We start from the raw sequence: 16,641 nt of genomic DNA, 5'->3' as shown, positions 1-16,641 counted from the left end.
TGCTCAAGAGGGATGTAATTTTAGAAATGGAAGGAGTTGTGATCTCTCTGTGCACTTACAGGACTTGGTGTAAGAGTCCAAGAGAACTGGTTTTCTTGGTTATTCTTGAGGTTATTAAGTGCTTAAAATCTCTATAGTTCAAATTAAGGTGATGTAGGACATTCTGGATCTTGCTCAAAGTGAGAGATAAGATGAGGCTAGCCACCTCATCTACAGTTGCCATTGTTTTTCACCTGTGAAAAATCTGGACTGTTCACTGATTCTTTAACAAGCATTTCTGGGTGACTGGAAGTGGCCACCCTACTGCTATATCTGTAATGTTCCAATGTGTTACAAGGGAAGAGATTGTAACAGTGTTACCAGGACCTTAGTGATAAAGACAGGAATCAAAAGATTTTATGTGCACAGAGACAATAGGACACCTTTTTCCTTTTCCTCCCAACCCATCTAGCACATAAGATTGTCTATTTAAGAACATTGGTTTTATGGAAAAACATTCAAAAAAGCTGGATATCATCAACAAGGAAAAATATTCTGAGAAATGAATGAATTACTGAGAAACAAATTGTTCTCTTTCTCTCTCTATATGGAACTTATGTCCACTTAAATTCTCTATGTGAGTGTACCCTAGAAAGTTTCATTCTCTTTTCTTTAAAAGGAATTAAGGTTGATACTGGTTTTTTTTTTTTTTTTTGTGCCTGAAGCAAAGGTAGTAAATGAATATTAGCAGCATATAAACTTGTTTTCTTCAAAGTCTTGGGGCAAATTATTACAATAGAAATTATTTAGACTAAATAGCACTGAAATGTGTGCTTTGGATAAGAGGAGTCATATCTGCTAAATGTCTTTAACAGAACAATATCCAGCCAACAAATCTTTCCATGGATGAGGACTGGGGAAGAGGAATAAACTATGATGAAAATAGAAAGGGCTTTACCAATTTTGCTACATGAAATGCTCTTAATGAAAGGAAGAAATATTCACACTGATTTAAAAACCATAAAAAAGCACCAAGATGTAAGATCAGTTGTGACAAGGTGCCCAACTGAACTGTAAAAATGCAAAGGGTATTGTAACAAAAAGGAATGTTACTCTATTTTAAAAGTTTTCATGTATATGACAGCAACTGGAAAAGCAGTTGTTTTGTTATGTTTGTATGTTTTATAATGTGCAACATGATCTTTTTATATAATCAGACTGTACAATTGTAGTGGTTTGATCCCAGCCAAGAATCATGCACCAATGTGCTGCTCACTCCTTTCCCCCCAGTGGGATGTGGGACAGAATCAGGAGGGTAAGAATGAGAAAACACATGGGCTGAGATAAAGACAGTTTAATAGTTCAATAATTAAGCTATACAAAAGAAGGGATTTATTCACCACTTCCCATGGGCTGGAAGCTGTTCAGCTGTCTCTAGGAAAGCAGGGTTACTCGGGAAGACATCATTCCAAATGTCCCCCTCACTTCCTTCTTCTTCCCTCAGCTTTATCTGAGCTGAGCATGACACCACCATATGGTCTGAAATATCCCTCGATTCAGTTGGGGTCAGCTTTGCTGGCTCTGTCCCCTCCCAACTCCTTGTGCACCCCCAGCCTCCCCACTGGTGGGGTGAGGCCAGAAAAAGTCTTGACTGTGTATAAACTCTGTTCAGCAATAACAGAAACATCTCTGTATTATTAACAGTATTTTGATCACAAATCCAAAACAGAGCTCCATACTAGCTACTGTGAAGCCCATTAACTCTATCCCCACCAAACCCAGCACAACAATATCAAAAGATGAATATGAATTTACTTACAATTTTCCACAATCTGTTGTATTACTTACAATTTATTCACAATCTGTTCATATAATTTTATGTAACTACACCAGACTTAAGATCTGCAATGCAGCATACAATTATTTAAGGTGCTGGTAAAATCACTCAGCATCATCAACTCCCACTGACATCTTCTCAGCTTCAAGAAGATTCTCAGCTTCAAGAAAAACTGTAAAATGCTATATGTCGCCAGTCAGAATCACTGTGATGAGCAAGGCTAGGAAGATGTTGAGAAACGTAGTTTTTTTGGAAGTTTTAATTTTACTTTTAGTCTTCTTTGAATAAAACCAAGCAAAAGTGTATTTTCTTAATAAATTCTCAATTTCTATGTCTTTCCAATTTTTTTGTGGTTGAACAAATCCTCTTGGATGAAAGACACATTTGTAGAACTTATGCAAATCCACGCCTTCGTACATGTGCACTTGTAGCTCTTAGTAGCGCTTGAACAGCATTTAAGCAACACTTTAGGTACCTCAAAATGAGTAGACTTGTATTAAAGAGTTAAAATAGGAATCCAAAATTGGGAGAACTTTTCAGGAAATCTCTCTTCCTAAATCTAATTCAACTGTTTTCACTTGATGAAATGATCAAAGCTGTTTCCTGCAGTGCTGACATTGTTTTGATCAGATTAATAATCTGGTATATAAAAGGTTTATAGTAGATAGCCTCAGACCCCCCAGTGTGATTGCTTAAGCTTAATTGTCAAATTCCACAGAAATTTTACCATTCTGTGTGTGTGTTTGTACACATAAAGGACATATACATAGCACAGGCATTTACAGATGTTTTGAGTGTGTGAAGAGAAATATTCAAGAAAATTCTTCAAAAATACTAATCAGGACTTGAACTTGGAATTTTCATTCCAATGTGACGAATTTAAAGACTTTTTCAAGTCAGAAAAAGTACCAAGAAGATCTGTCTAATCAATAAATTGTGCAAAATTGAGTAAGGGTCTGGTGAGACAATTTAGTCTTCTAGCTGCTTTTATGCTTGATGTTGCCTTTTACACCTCACAGTGAGCCTCTTTCAGATGAACCCTAACTGCTTTCTCATCTAGCTCTGCAGAAACAGGAGTGCAGACAGTGCCGCAGAACTGGGATATTGCTCTCCAGATGTCTTGTCACATGAAATAGACTGCACGTGGCAGTAGGATGAAGAAAGGAGAATCCTGTGGCCTGACTTTCATCACCGTACTTAGTCAAGGTGGGAGGCTAATCTGTTCAGGTGGCCTATGAAGTCTGGAAAAAATCTGGTGTCTTCAGGAAGGTGGTTCAGTTTGGAGAGTTTTGGCTCCTAGATAGAAGCCTTACATTGGTATGTAAACTCAGACATTATGGAAGGTGTAGAGTGTATAACTGAAAGGGCTAAAACCTACTTAATTAATTCAGTGAATAAGCTAGTGAAAACATGTTAAAAAGGCAATATGCATCATTTGGACAGAAGCAGAGATGTATTTCCCATATATAAATAGAAAATATTAAGATTGAGGGGGGCAGGACTTCAGGTCTTGGGTGGGGAGCTGTTCATGTTTATAGGTAATGCAAAGGGTAATGAAATGGTAAATTATAGAATGTTCAGAACAAGTTATACCTATAAACAAAACTGAGCAAACAGAAAAGACGAATGCACCTAAGCCACATGACTTTGAATACATTTAAATGCAGTGTACTACAAGAAGAAAAATATCCAGTAAGGAGCTTTGCCTAGCTAGGTTAAAGACATCATTAGGTATATAAATGAAGTAGTAAAACAGCAAAGAGATATTTCCTCTATACGTGCTAATGAGACTAATATTGAAATAGAGTATTCAGTTTTGAGTTCTGCAGTTAAATAGAAGGTTCAGAGAAAGAAAATGTTTAAGAGCCGGAAAGTATATCTTATGATGGGAGACATAAGGAGCTCACTGAAGAGTAGGTCAAGAGGTGATTTGAACTAGTCTGTGTGTCTCTTTTCAGGAAATGAAGATATCCTTTGTAGAATGAAAAACATTGCATTCTTTAATATCTAAAATAGTCCTGCAGAAATTTAGGAAGACTTTTTAAAATCAGTGTTATTATCTAAGATATTAAAAATACCGCAGATATAAGATAATTCCACTGTTGAATACTATCCTCCATATCTGGAAATTTTTTACTGAATGCTGTAGACTGCTAGTAGTGTGGTGGTAATTGTTGTGCAAAAAGATGATTTCTGCATCTGGGAATTCAGAAACTAAGCAGAAAACACAAGAAAATATAAATCGCTATTTCAACCTCAAGTTATGGGTTTAAATTAGAAACTTCTAGGTGATGTAGCATATACTGTGAAGGAGATAATACCAAGTGTTAGTAATGAATTCTAGATTTTCTTTTAAATAAAAGAATTGCATCTCAGAATAGGAACTGAATGAAAAAGGTCATATAAACCTTTTCATTTTACAAAATATTTAATACTGACTGCTGAAAGAGGAGAAAGATCAGACATGAAAGACCTTCTGATCAAGTACGCTCTCTAAATGAACTCCCACCCACTCTCCAATTACCAGTAAGAGGCCAGAATGCTGTTTCCATCCAGAATTTCCTCAAGTACCCTGCCAGATAGGGGCATAACATGAGGAACCTCTGTAAAAAATATCAATGTGACTTGACAAAAAATTTGTAACATAATTTCTTTCTATTGACATAATTTCTATTCAGGGATATTTGAATCAAGAAGTGCTGCTTTAATATGCTGCCAGGTATTAACTGTCGAGGCATGAAATACAGTATTTGGTCACATATTGTGGCATCAGAATCTATCCTGGACATACTTAAATGCAAGGAAAAAGCTCCTCGGGAGCTGGAAAAGGAAATAACTGGGCACTAGATAAGTGGTAGAATTAGTATACTTTGAAGATGGTGCTAATCTAGTTCTCATTGCTTTAATACCTGTGCTCATGGGAACAATTTCTTGTGTCATTACTTCCTATATGCGTGCTAGGGAAGGGAGAATCAGATTCATTGTGTATAGTCCATGGAGTTCCTGTCCTGGCTCATCAAATGGAGATCTGCAGTGACATGCAGACCATGTTTACATGAACAGGTTTGGACAGTTCCATCTGTGCTCTGAGACAGCTGAGTGCAAGCCAGCAGCATGTGTTACCACAGTGCTATTCCTAAAATAATAAACCAGGTAACATGGTTCTATAGGTTTTGTACTGGAGCTGGCCTATATCCAACCAGCTCAGACCTCAAGTGAACAAGTAACTGCATCTGCTTCTGTGGATATGCTTGTAGAATCACATAGGATTTTGTGCATTCCCAGGATGTTCATATCTTTTGCTTTCTTTCCATCTGTTGTTGAATTTAGGGGGCAAAGGTAGAACAGGGAGAAAAAAAAAAGAAACTTCATTCTCTGATGTTGTGCTGACAGTAACTCAGCTATTCCTAAACTTTTTGGTTTTGTGCATTATATTTGATGTTAGGTACGGTGCATTTTATCTCAACAGCAGTTCTTTATCATTCTTTCTTTCTCTTAGTGGAGGAGAAGGAGGAGGAGAGAGATCAATAAGCTCCTGGTTATCTTGGATTGTCAATGAGCAGCATATTTCTAGCTCAGAATATTTCAGTAGATGTTCTTGGAGATGAAACTTGAATATGTGTACATAAAGGCTGCAGATTTTGTTTCTTATTCTTTTTAAAAATTGCCTGTTGGTGGGGTTTCTTCAACTGAGGCTGATAGAATTGGTGATGAATAAGGAGGCAGTTTAATCAAGGTACATAACACATCTGCTTGCTTTTTTCTTCTCTAATATGTGGATACAGAGTTTTTCTCAGACAGCTCTAAATTCTGACCAACTGTGAGAAATTATGGCTTTCGGCCTTCGGTCTCTTCTGATCATCAGCTGTCACAACTGGGCCCTGTTGATGACCTTACAGTGTTTCTCAAGATAGGAAAAGAGGGTTTTTAAAAGGTGTAGAAGAGAAAAGTAGACAACCAAATAACTGTGCAGTATGTGAGCTGGCTTACAATCTTCTCTACATACCCATCCATGAAGGTAAACAGGGTCATCCCAGGAAGCAGAAAGGTAGAAGGAAAAGCATCTGTGTATTAATTGCTTGACCTCCTGTTCCAAAAAGGAGGAGAGACTGGGCTAGAGCATGGGAAACTGAAAATTCCTAGACTTAGGGTCAGCACTGCTTAACAACAGCTAAAGCATCAGCATGTCCTCAACATTTATTGTTATATTAAAACCAAAATGCAACACATGAGAAAGAAGATGACTCTCATGGCCGAAACCAGGGCAATACATATTTCATGTGTTTTCTGTCATAGCATAAGAAAATCTGAAAGCTCTTGTCAGAGAAGGCAGAAGTACTAAAAGTCTTAGTTTAACACACTGACTCACGCTAAGGTATCCCAATTAAGGGAAATTACTATCCCCATTATGAAAGTCATTGCCAATGAATGTTGCTGGACCTAAATGTGTTCACTGGGAGACATCCTGATTAAGAAGATCTCCTGAGTGTATATCCTAATTAAATAGTGCATCTAATAATAGATGTTGCAACAGGTCATTGGCTCGGTGACAGGATATTCCTCCTGAGCAGGAATCTTGAAATCAGGTTTATTCATTTATTATGAACCACTGAGAACAGGAAAAAAAAATCATACTATATAACAGATTCTGAATTTCTCAGAAAAAAGTTCCAATTACTTTATTGGATTCAATGCATTCATAGAACTTCATAAAAAAAAGATAAACTTCTAAATTAGTGATTAATTATGTAACAGATTAGTAATAGCAATTTCAGCCAAATAGATTGACACAATTTGGTGAATCAGCAATAACAGACATGGCTGTCAATAGGTTGGTGGAAAATACTGATTTCACTGACACTGCATGTTAGGAAATGTTGAATAGGTGACACATCTCAGGTAGTAAAATCTTGATTTTATATATTTATAGAATTGCAAAGTAAAATTTCATGGAAGAAAGTTTGGAGCAAGATACAAGAAAATTTCTCTGTTCTGCAACTTTCATGGATGTCGCAGCTGTCTGTTACTGCCGGCTCCTGAGTACCTGGGGAGATGATGATCCAGATACTAACAGAAGGCTGAGTGCCACCAGGAGCAGCATCAGCCCCAGTGGGCTAGGGAGTGGTTTCTGAGAGTCCATCAGGGATTTTGCAGAATTCCCTGTCCCTTCCTATGCTCCTGAGCAAGCTGAAGTCAAACCTCACATCAAAGACTTGTTGATGGGAGAGTTGTTTAAAGCCTTTTTTTTCTATAGTGCGATACCTGATTGCTTTGAGTTTTCTCTCTATAAAGAGTTAATTATAGTAGACAAAATTCTAATGATTCTGGCCTTTTTGAGTCTGAGAGATGTAAATTATTTTCTTATAATCTTGTAATGTGGAGAAATTCTTGATAGAGCCACCCAAGGCTCTGCTGCATGAAGAAGGAACAGTGGATGTCTCTTCACATTTCCAGAGCTCACACTTAGAACAGTTGTCTAGAAAACAAGCAAGTGGAAACAGGAGGAAAGAGGGAGGATAGAAATTGTAAAAGCATTTCAAAGACAGAGTGGTAATGGAAAAATATTTTAAAAAATAAATAAAATATTGAAATATAAAAATATTTCGAAGTAAAAAAATCTCCAAAATTGTAACAAAATTAATGATGGTCAATAGACCAAAAAAAACCCCAACCTCCCAACATTAATCATACTATTGCAAACATTAGAAATTACTAAAAAATAAAGGACTCTTATTAGAAAAGTGCATGTTTGCAAATGAAAGCAGATACCTTCTGCTAGAGCTGCTTGCCATCATTTGCAGAACTTGAAAACACAGCACAGTTTCCTTTCCCCGTCTGGCTAACCCTTTTTTTTAAATTCCAAGGGTTTCTATTCTTCAAGCTACTTGTGCTTCTGATATTTTCTTTTTGGTCAGAAAACTAAAACTGTGTGAGTCTATTTTTTCCACAGTACTATTTTTGGGTTTTAAGGATCATACCTAGCTATGTTAAAACTTCTTTTTGTTGTAAAAAAGTCTTTTAAATGTGTTCAGGAACAAAGTTTCAGTGTTACTTAAGGTATATAATAAAAAAGTAATTTCCAAACTGCAACACAGTTTAATATCCAGTTGTGAAAAGAAGACTGAGATGTGATATTCAAGAGGGGAGGAACTTTTTTGTACAGTAAGCAATGCCAACAACTATGTAGTAACACTTAATTTTCGCGGTTTTGTCATCCTGCATGTGCTTTCCTTCTCAATATCACAATTAATCTCTTTTATGTGGATTTATGGGTCTGTTTCAAGAATTGTACCTTGCAATATAGATATCAGATATTCTGGCCTTTTAGAATGCGAGTGATATCCTTTCATGAACTGAAGAAGCTTTGTTAACTTTTAGAATTCTCTACTTGCTGATCAAAAAAAAAAAAATCAAAAAGGAAGAATTAAAAAAAAGCCTTCCTGTTATCAGACACCATGTATTGTAATTTCTCCTAACCTCATATTCAGGTGGTAAGAGAGATTAAAAAAGAAGCAATAGCCTAAGTATCAGAATTGTCAAAGTGGACTCTCATTACCTGCATGTGCAGCTTTAAATATAAACATGCTGCATTTTTCACATTTTGTCTCACATATACACGAGAGCCAATATATGTATGTCCATTACTGTAGATGAATAAAAACTGGTCTTATGGATGTATTATATATATTTTTCTACCATATGAGGTACCTTTCTGTGTCTAACATTAGGTTGCTACATCTTGCTGCTTCTGTGATTTTTCTTATGAAACTATTTCACACTTTATTACATTCTTTTCATGCACTCTTTCCTGACATTCAACTTATTGAAACCATCACTTCTAGAATTACGTGTTAAACCATTCAATCGAGTGTCTACAGTTCCTCCCTCTGAAATTCCAGACTGCTAAAATAACCACACCTCTTGTGACCATCAGTAGAGCCACTGGAGAATTTATAGTAATATACCTTAACATTTGGAAAATATTTTTTTTCTTTAACAAAAATAAACCAGAACTCAAATTGTGACTTCAGAGTCAACTGAGGATTAGATATGGTGTTGTTTTAAAGACTGATTCAGATTCAGAATCCAGTCTGTGATTCATATTCAAGTTTTTGGTTTGGATTGGGTTCAGATTCTCATGTCTTCTAGTGCTCAGACTCAGTGTTATACAGTGGGTAAGCAGAAGCATTTAATCCATTATTAATTGACTGCAGGTGCAGCTAAGGCCCAGATTCTTCCCATTTCATTTTAGATACCCTTAGGTGGCTACATGTAAGAGAGACAGAAAGTGAGAAAAAATTGTTGAGATTTTGATTGGGTTGAAATGCCTGTGGACAAAGTCTGTCATTTTTATACAGACAATGAAGGGACAAGAATGATAAGGGTCTTAGTGTAGGCATCGACTTTGTTATGGGTTTAAAGTTAGACTGGATCATCTTTGGGACTGTGGAAGCACATGAACATTTATTCTCCCTTATTTCATAAGAACTTAAGAACATGAGTAAATAAATTACCCAACATTAGTGAAACATGCCATAGATGTAATGGAAACTCATTTTTCCTAGTTATGATTCTCTCCCTTTACTCCATTCTCATGAGTCCCCCACAGGGAGTACTACATCCAGCTGTGCGGTCCCCCACCCAAGAATGGCATAGAGCAACTGAAGCGAGTGAAGAGGAGGACCATGAGTGTGGTCAGAAGAATGGAGCACCTCTCCTAAGAAGACAGGCCAAGAGAGTTGGGGTTGTTCAGCCTGGAGAAGGCTTCGGGAAAATGTTAGAGCAGCCTTCCAGAATAAAAGATGACCTATGGGAAAGCTGGAGAGAACTTTTTACTAGGACATGTAGTGAAAGGGCAAGGGGAAATGGATTTAAACTGAAAGAAGATAGATTTGGATTAGATTTTAGGAAGGAATTCTTTATTGTGAGGGTGGTAAGGCACTACAGGTTGCCCAAAGAAGGTGTGAATGACCCATCAGTGGAAGTGTTGGATGAGACTTTGAACAATCTGGTGCAGTGGAAATTGTCCCTTCTGTCCCCTCTCAGCCAGTGGGTTGGAACAAGGTGATCTTCCGGGTCCCTCCCAGCCCAAACAAGGCAATTGGGCTAAGAATGTCCATGCCATATTTGAAATGCTGGCTGATAGACTACTTGCTCATTCTGTTCAGTTACTGTCAAGTTTCATTCTTATCCATTAGCTGAGCTATACACCCTCAGCTTTTTTATGAACTAATTTTTTTCATGCCATTGTCACTTCTTCTTTCATAGGTGTCTAGAATATAACCTATTGTATTGTTGTTTTAGTAAAGCTCTTGTGTTTTAGTTATTACTTATCATTTACTCTTTTACAGGGTAAGATATAGTAAGCTCTTTATGATGTCCAAGGAGCTCCCTTTTTAGCTGACATAAGAAGGGAATGTCCTCATTGTCCTGATAGGCCTATGCATTATATAGTACACATGGTGGGAAACAAGGTGAAGTTTGTGTAGTTGATTCAGGTTTGATCCTCTGCTGAGAAATATGTTCAACATGACAATGAATACAAAATGCAGTTGAAGAGGTATGGGTTAAAGTCTATTAAAACATCATTTTCTAGGAAAGTGAGTTTGTGAGTGTAGTGTGCAATTAATCTGAGAAAATTCAAAGGATAGGATACAATATAAGTTTTCTTACACTTTTAGCCTGCAGAGATCAGCAGAAAATCTTTGTGTGCTTTTCTTTTTTCCCCCTAAAAGAACAGAATTTTATGCTTAGTACAGAAGAACACAATGTAGTTCACAATGTGATGAGGCATTCCCTGAAATACTCTTAAATGTAAGTGCTGCTGGTTTGAGAATCAACAGAACATCTTTATTAGAGTATTTAAAGTAGCCAAATTAAATTTAAACCTTTGATCAACTCATCTTTAATCAGATCATTTCTCTAATAGAAAATCTAACATTTAATTATAGAGGCTTACGTTAAAGTATTAAATACCAGAGCGTTTTACTGATCTTTTCCATGTGACTTTGAATATTGGAAATCTTGCTTCTTTTGTAACTGTCATCAGAGAACTTTTCTTAGCTTCCTTGTCTCCATAAAGCAGGCAATTTGTCCATGCTTTTTTTAAGCACAGAGGTTAGATGTCTTTTCTTAACTTTTTAACCTTATGGACTACTTTGTAACCTGAAAATAGGGTTAGAATTTGATTATAGCAGCTTTTAAGTGAGAGAGGCTAGGAGAGACTAGAAGAAATTATTCGTTGCCAAATAATTCTCAGTAAAGTATTCTAAAGTGAGGAAGAATAAAGAAAAAGGGATGTATGTCATGTGAAAAGGGAAGGTATCCCTGACCCTTAGTGTGGGGAGATTTACTCAACCCTTAGTTTTTAATTTGTCTGTCATGGGATTTCAGCACCCCAGGAAAGCTGAGACCCTTGTGTCCGACCAGTCTGTCATGGGGACCCCCTTCATTCCTGCTGGATTGGAGGGTGGTTTGACTGACTGAGGGAAAAACACCAACAGCGCAAGGGAGATCCCTCAGCAGGTCTTCCTCTTTATTTGAGTATATTCCCTGCTGTAGGCAACTGCCAGCGCTTGTGAAGGACTCACACCAATGGTTTATGGAAATACACTCTTTATTAATATAAAATTGTGACAGGTTAAGGTTCAAGGATTGTTGGTAATAGTACTGACTGCCAAAACATATTCAAAGCAAAACGCAGCAAGCTCTAATCCCCAATAAAAGTATTCAGCACACATAGAGTATGGTTCTCACCCGACAGGCATCCCTATGGGGGAAGACAGGTTCAGCCCATCGACTGATCCCAGCAGTTATGATGGAGTCTACCCTGACCTTTCCCCCATTCTTGACTTTCTTTCATACTATTTCTTTTTGTTTAGGTGGAGCTTGAGTGACTCTAGTCATGCATTGCTTTGTTACTGATTGGTGGAAAATTCTCTCCCTTCACTTTTAAGAGTACAATCAAAAAGAATATAGAGCACATGCCCAGTGAGGGGTGGTTGTACATTGGAGATGGGTAACTTTGGGATGGAGGGGTGTGTTCATATAACCATTTGGTTTTCGTGAACCAAGTTCCTGTGAGGAGAGTGATTCTACCACAGTTGTTGGCTCAGCAACAGGACATCTTCCCCTCTCTCCCCTGGCTGACACGTGCTATGCAGTTTCTCAGCTGCAAAGTACCATCGAGTTCCCCTCCCTACAAGGATTTCAACAGTGCCTGGCCATGATTTCTCCACTCCCCTCATTCGATCCCCCTTAGCACGTGCTCACAGTTGCAGATTGTGTTTATGGGGAATCATCGTGGAATAGGTTTCGAGCATGCCAACCACATTCCATTCAGGAAACAGCAACTATATTTTACTCTATAATTTCTGTACCGTTAAAACTTCTTCTAGGATGCAAATGTAACTTCTCAGTTTCCTCTAATTGTATCTCCATTCATCTTTCCACAGTGTGGGAGAGGATTACAATTTCTTTGTGGATGGACTTTTTTATCTGCCCAGAGAAAAATGTTGCAAGACGGATGCTGTTAAACACAGAAATGTCATGCCAAGTTGCATTCTGCTAGCAGGAAAAAAGAGCATAATCACTTTTCTCTGCTCCTTGGAGGCCTGAATGCTTATCTCATTCAGCTGCTGCTGGGCCAGCTGGGAGGGTTATAAACCCTGCAACCAGAGTCATTCTCCCCCTTTGTCCTTTCATGTAACAAACTCAGCTACTCATGCTATTATGTCCTGACCATAGTGAACTCAGGTTGAGCTAAACTAGTGCAGGTAGTAGTAAATAGCATTACTGGAGTTATGACTACAGAAGCTTTAGTGGTTTGGATCATTCCTTTGGATTGGGTTTTTATGGTGCCACTGCAGGAACAGCTGCACTGGCAGGTCCAGAAATGCAGTGTAGATAAAAGGGGTGAACGGTGGGATGACTCCACAGAGTGATCACCTCTGCTGGAGTGAAGCAGGCTGGGTGGTTGCTGCCATGTCCTGTGGTGCTTTGGCTCCCTGGAACATAGATCCAGATTTCTTTGTGTTACTTGTCTCCTCCTGGATATGTGTGTGCTTTTAAGGCTCTTCCTGTCTTACTGCATTTCAAATGTTTCTGACATCAAAATATGTAGCTAATGGTATGAAGATAATCCCTGGAGAAATTGAAGCCGTGAGTAGAGGAGACATGTCTAAGTCACTTTGCTATATGTCAGTGGCATTTTCATTAATATTTAAACAAGATCTTGCTATTATGAATGGAAATAATATTAAGAAATGTTTCACTGTGTAGCTTTTCTTTATAATTCTTTTCACCTGAGCCATGTCACTTTTATGAGTTTTTAAATCCCAATTGGGCAAGAAGAATAAAAGTGAATGTCTCATCAGTTGTACTGTAGGTTATATTGGATGCTTTTGCTTTCCCCTTCATTCTCACACTCTACTTTAGAAGTATCAGTTCCCGAGGGGTGTGCTTTTTAACAGGTGTTTAAAGAACGAAGTAGGCTCTAGAGATGAATTCAAATACTAATTTAGATGGTAGTATAAACTTTTTTTAATCCAATGTTTGAACTTTGAATTTTCCATGCTTCCTGCACATTCTAGAATGTCCGGGGTAGAAAGGACTGCAAGGAGTTATTTAGTCCATCTCACCCACAACAAGATTGACAAGACCTGTAACACTTCAAGGTAGATTTTTATTTATGCTCTTAGATATTTCCAATGACAGTTGTGTCACAGCACCCTCAAGCACCCTGCTTGAGTGTTTTAGGTGCCCTGCTTCTTTGGATGCTTTTTCTGTTTCTAACCTGAATCTTTCTTGCTGCAATTTAATCTCATTTCTTTGTGCCCTTTATACCATGGGTGTAGAAAACATATTGCCTTCTGTGCAAGGTATTTCATATAACATTGCATTTCATCTGTCATTTAGTATTTGAATTAGCAGGTAGGTGTAAGCTTTTTAAGTATGACTAATTTGATTGGAGGATTATTGATTTAAATGTGAGAAGAAAAGAATAGTAGGCAAGATATCTGCTAAAACCAGGAGACTTACACGGACATTTAATGATAAGAAATGCCAGTAGAAATGTAAGATACTGCTATTTGACAGAAGTCTGCATGATAACAAATGCTATTAAGAGTATCTTGTACTTGACCCAAGTAATTTGCTGGGAGCAGGAGAGAGTCAATACAAGTATGCAGTCATGAAGGGAAAGAGAATTTGGATTTTTTGTTTGTTTTGTTTTTATGGTTATTACAACAGCTAAATATGTCTTCAATAAGTAGCCAATGTTAAGAAAACAAAAGAATATACCTGTATTTGATTATTGATAAGATCCTCAGACATAAACTGTTCTACTATAACCCACACCAAGTTGCCTTTCATTATATATTTCCAGTGGTGCAAGTACTTGTACCAAAATCACCATGAAAATTTGTCATTTCTGATGTGAGCATAGTTGAGCTTTTTGACACTGGTGATGTACAAACCCCTTTGTGGTGATTTCAAAAGTACCAGTAAGATGATGTCCCTACACTGCTTCCTAGTTGTTCAAGGGCTGTAGAACACGTTGTAGGCAGACAGTGAACCCTGCCAGTCTCTGGAACAGATTTTAAAGAAACAGCAATTGGTAGCACAGAGCAGATTAAATGTATATTCCAAGAGCTTCCTTCCCTTGCAGTCATGGTGCTAAAACATGCCTCATCACAACTTGGCATGCACAGTAGATCTTCTGCTACCTTTAAAGAATAAAAGTAACTAGTTAATTTTAAAGTCTAGTGAAGGGATGGTTTCTGGAACTTTTTTTCCTTAATGTGAGGTTTTCAGGAGGCATCATGGATCTCACAGATGTGTTCAAAAATAAAAGATCAATTATGGGATTGTGTCATTAGCAAAACTCTTTTTTTCTCCCTTTTTTTGGGGGGGGAGGGCGGTAGAGAATTCTGCAGCACTTCTGTTCTGCAGAGCTGTTAAGAAGCTGAAAGGTTGTTCATTAAGAAACCTTGGTCCATTTCTGCAAACTCTTGTAATTTTTTTAGCTCTACCATGCAGCTTCACAGTAGTTTTCCTGAGAAAGACTGAAAATAGTTTGTGGAGATATTTCTTGTGCTATTTCTGGGTCTTTTTGCTGATGTGACATACTGCTTTGATGTCCCTTGCTACATAACAACTTAATGTCATCTGCAATGACTTCACAGTGCAGAGAAAATATGGAAGTTTGCAATTGTTTACCTGCTGTGCATAAGTGATGGAAAGTTTGCACTGGGTTAACTCATTCTGTTTGTCATGGCTCCCATTAATCTGAAATGCACTCTGCAGCTGTGCTGGCAGCACTTCAAACGAGGGAGATTCAAACCTCTGTAGTTTGAATGAAATACTGAATTTCTGCTAATAATATAAAATTAAAAAGTAATGTAACCTTCATTAGCACATTTTCAACATGCATTTCATGGAGGAAAAAATAAACTATCCTGAAGCACTTTGCAAAAATGTCACTGATTATGATACCTGTGTGGCTGCTCTCACCTTGGAAAGGTGATAAAGTCAGTATATATTAACAATGAGGGAATCTTTCTGCTATGCAGCTCTGTTTTAATACAGTGCTGACAAATGTATTCAACATATTTTCATGCTGTCCTATATTTAGTGATCCTCTGTAGTATTTGCAGCCAGGAGCTTTATGCCTTTAGATATGCTATGCAGAAAAGAAAGGAAAATATGAAAGTGGGGAAAAAGACATTCTTTTAAAATAGAATTTCTTTATGGAACAAAAACAATCTTGTGCTGGTAAGTGGAGCAAATAAAAGTGATGTGATACAGAAAGATTTTTCTCGTCTCTGTTGTGCATTTGCCTTTTTAATTAAAATAAGTTAACAACTATGTACTATTTAAAGCTTTTCTGCACATGCCACAGGGCTTTCAGAGTCCTGTCACGATGAATCATCACGTATTAAAACGTTGCTATTTCAGACAGACTTTGCTGTTTTGTGATAGTGTTGATTCAGCAAATGTAAGATAGGGGGCCAAACAATAGGGTACCATTGAAATATAAACCAACTCGTTTCAGAGGTGCAATGTCACCTTAACGACATGAGCAGCTGGCAGAATGGTCTTGCATTCAAAATATTCGGGGTAAGTAGTCACTCAGTCCTCCTGTCCATCCCGCCTCACACTTTCATAGGTGTCATGACATTCAATTGTTGGTGAAGGGTGTGTTCTCAAAATAAGCAAAACTAATTATTTCAAGAATCAGTATGTTTTGTTCATGTATTAGGAATAGAAATGTTTTGACTCTTAAAGAATGACATGCATTACCTACCTCTTTTTTATGTATAACTCTGTGGTGTTAAAAGAACAAATGAGTAAAATCTTGAGATATGCCTAGACACTTCTCTAGCAGTTGTACTTAATGCTACCCAACTGCAATGAATTTGCTTGTAGATCAATAGATAAACTGTGGCCTAATGATTGATAAATGTAAGAGCATGTGTGCCTGTTGAAATAATATAAACTCAATTTTGGGCACTGTAATTGATATCCCCATTATATGACACGTGTACAGCAAGACCTGGGTTTATGTGTCTTTGGCAGCACTCCCATAGAATGATTTAGAATAATTACCATCATCTGTGTAATCAGTGGGAGTTTTATGTAAATAAGAGAGAGATTGAGATGGACACATAGCAGAGTGTGACAAAACCAGATTTTTAATGAATTATGTGGTTAAGCTTGAATTGCTATATTTGCATGTCTTCTGCATTTGCTTTCAAAAGTGCTACACTGGATGCCACGCGTACTAGTACGGAGGCTTCAAGCCGACCACCAAAATCAATTCTTTG

At 37.5% G+C, this 16,641-nt stretch overlaps 1 protein-coding gene across 1 annotated transcript in view; it reads left to right on the top strand.

The window, feature by feature from the left end:
• GRM8 (glutamate metabotropic receptor 8) overlaps positions 1-16,641 on the top strand; it is a gene marked incomplete at both ends in the record, with an annotated part of 315,726 nt that overhangs the window by 90,592 nt on the left and 208,493 nt on the right. The gene's annotated exons all lie outside the window — the stretch shown is intronic.

Source organism: Coloeus monedula (assembly GCF_965178545.1).
Source record: "Coloeus monedula genome assembly, chromosome: 4".
NCBI lineage: Eukaryota > Metazoa > Chordata > Aves > Passeriformes > Corvidae > Coloeus > Coloeus monedula.
Note: the sequence above shows the minus strand (reverse complement) of the source record. Positions and strands in the feature narration are given on the sequence as shown.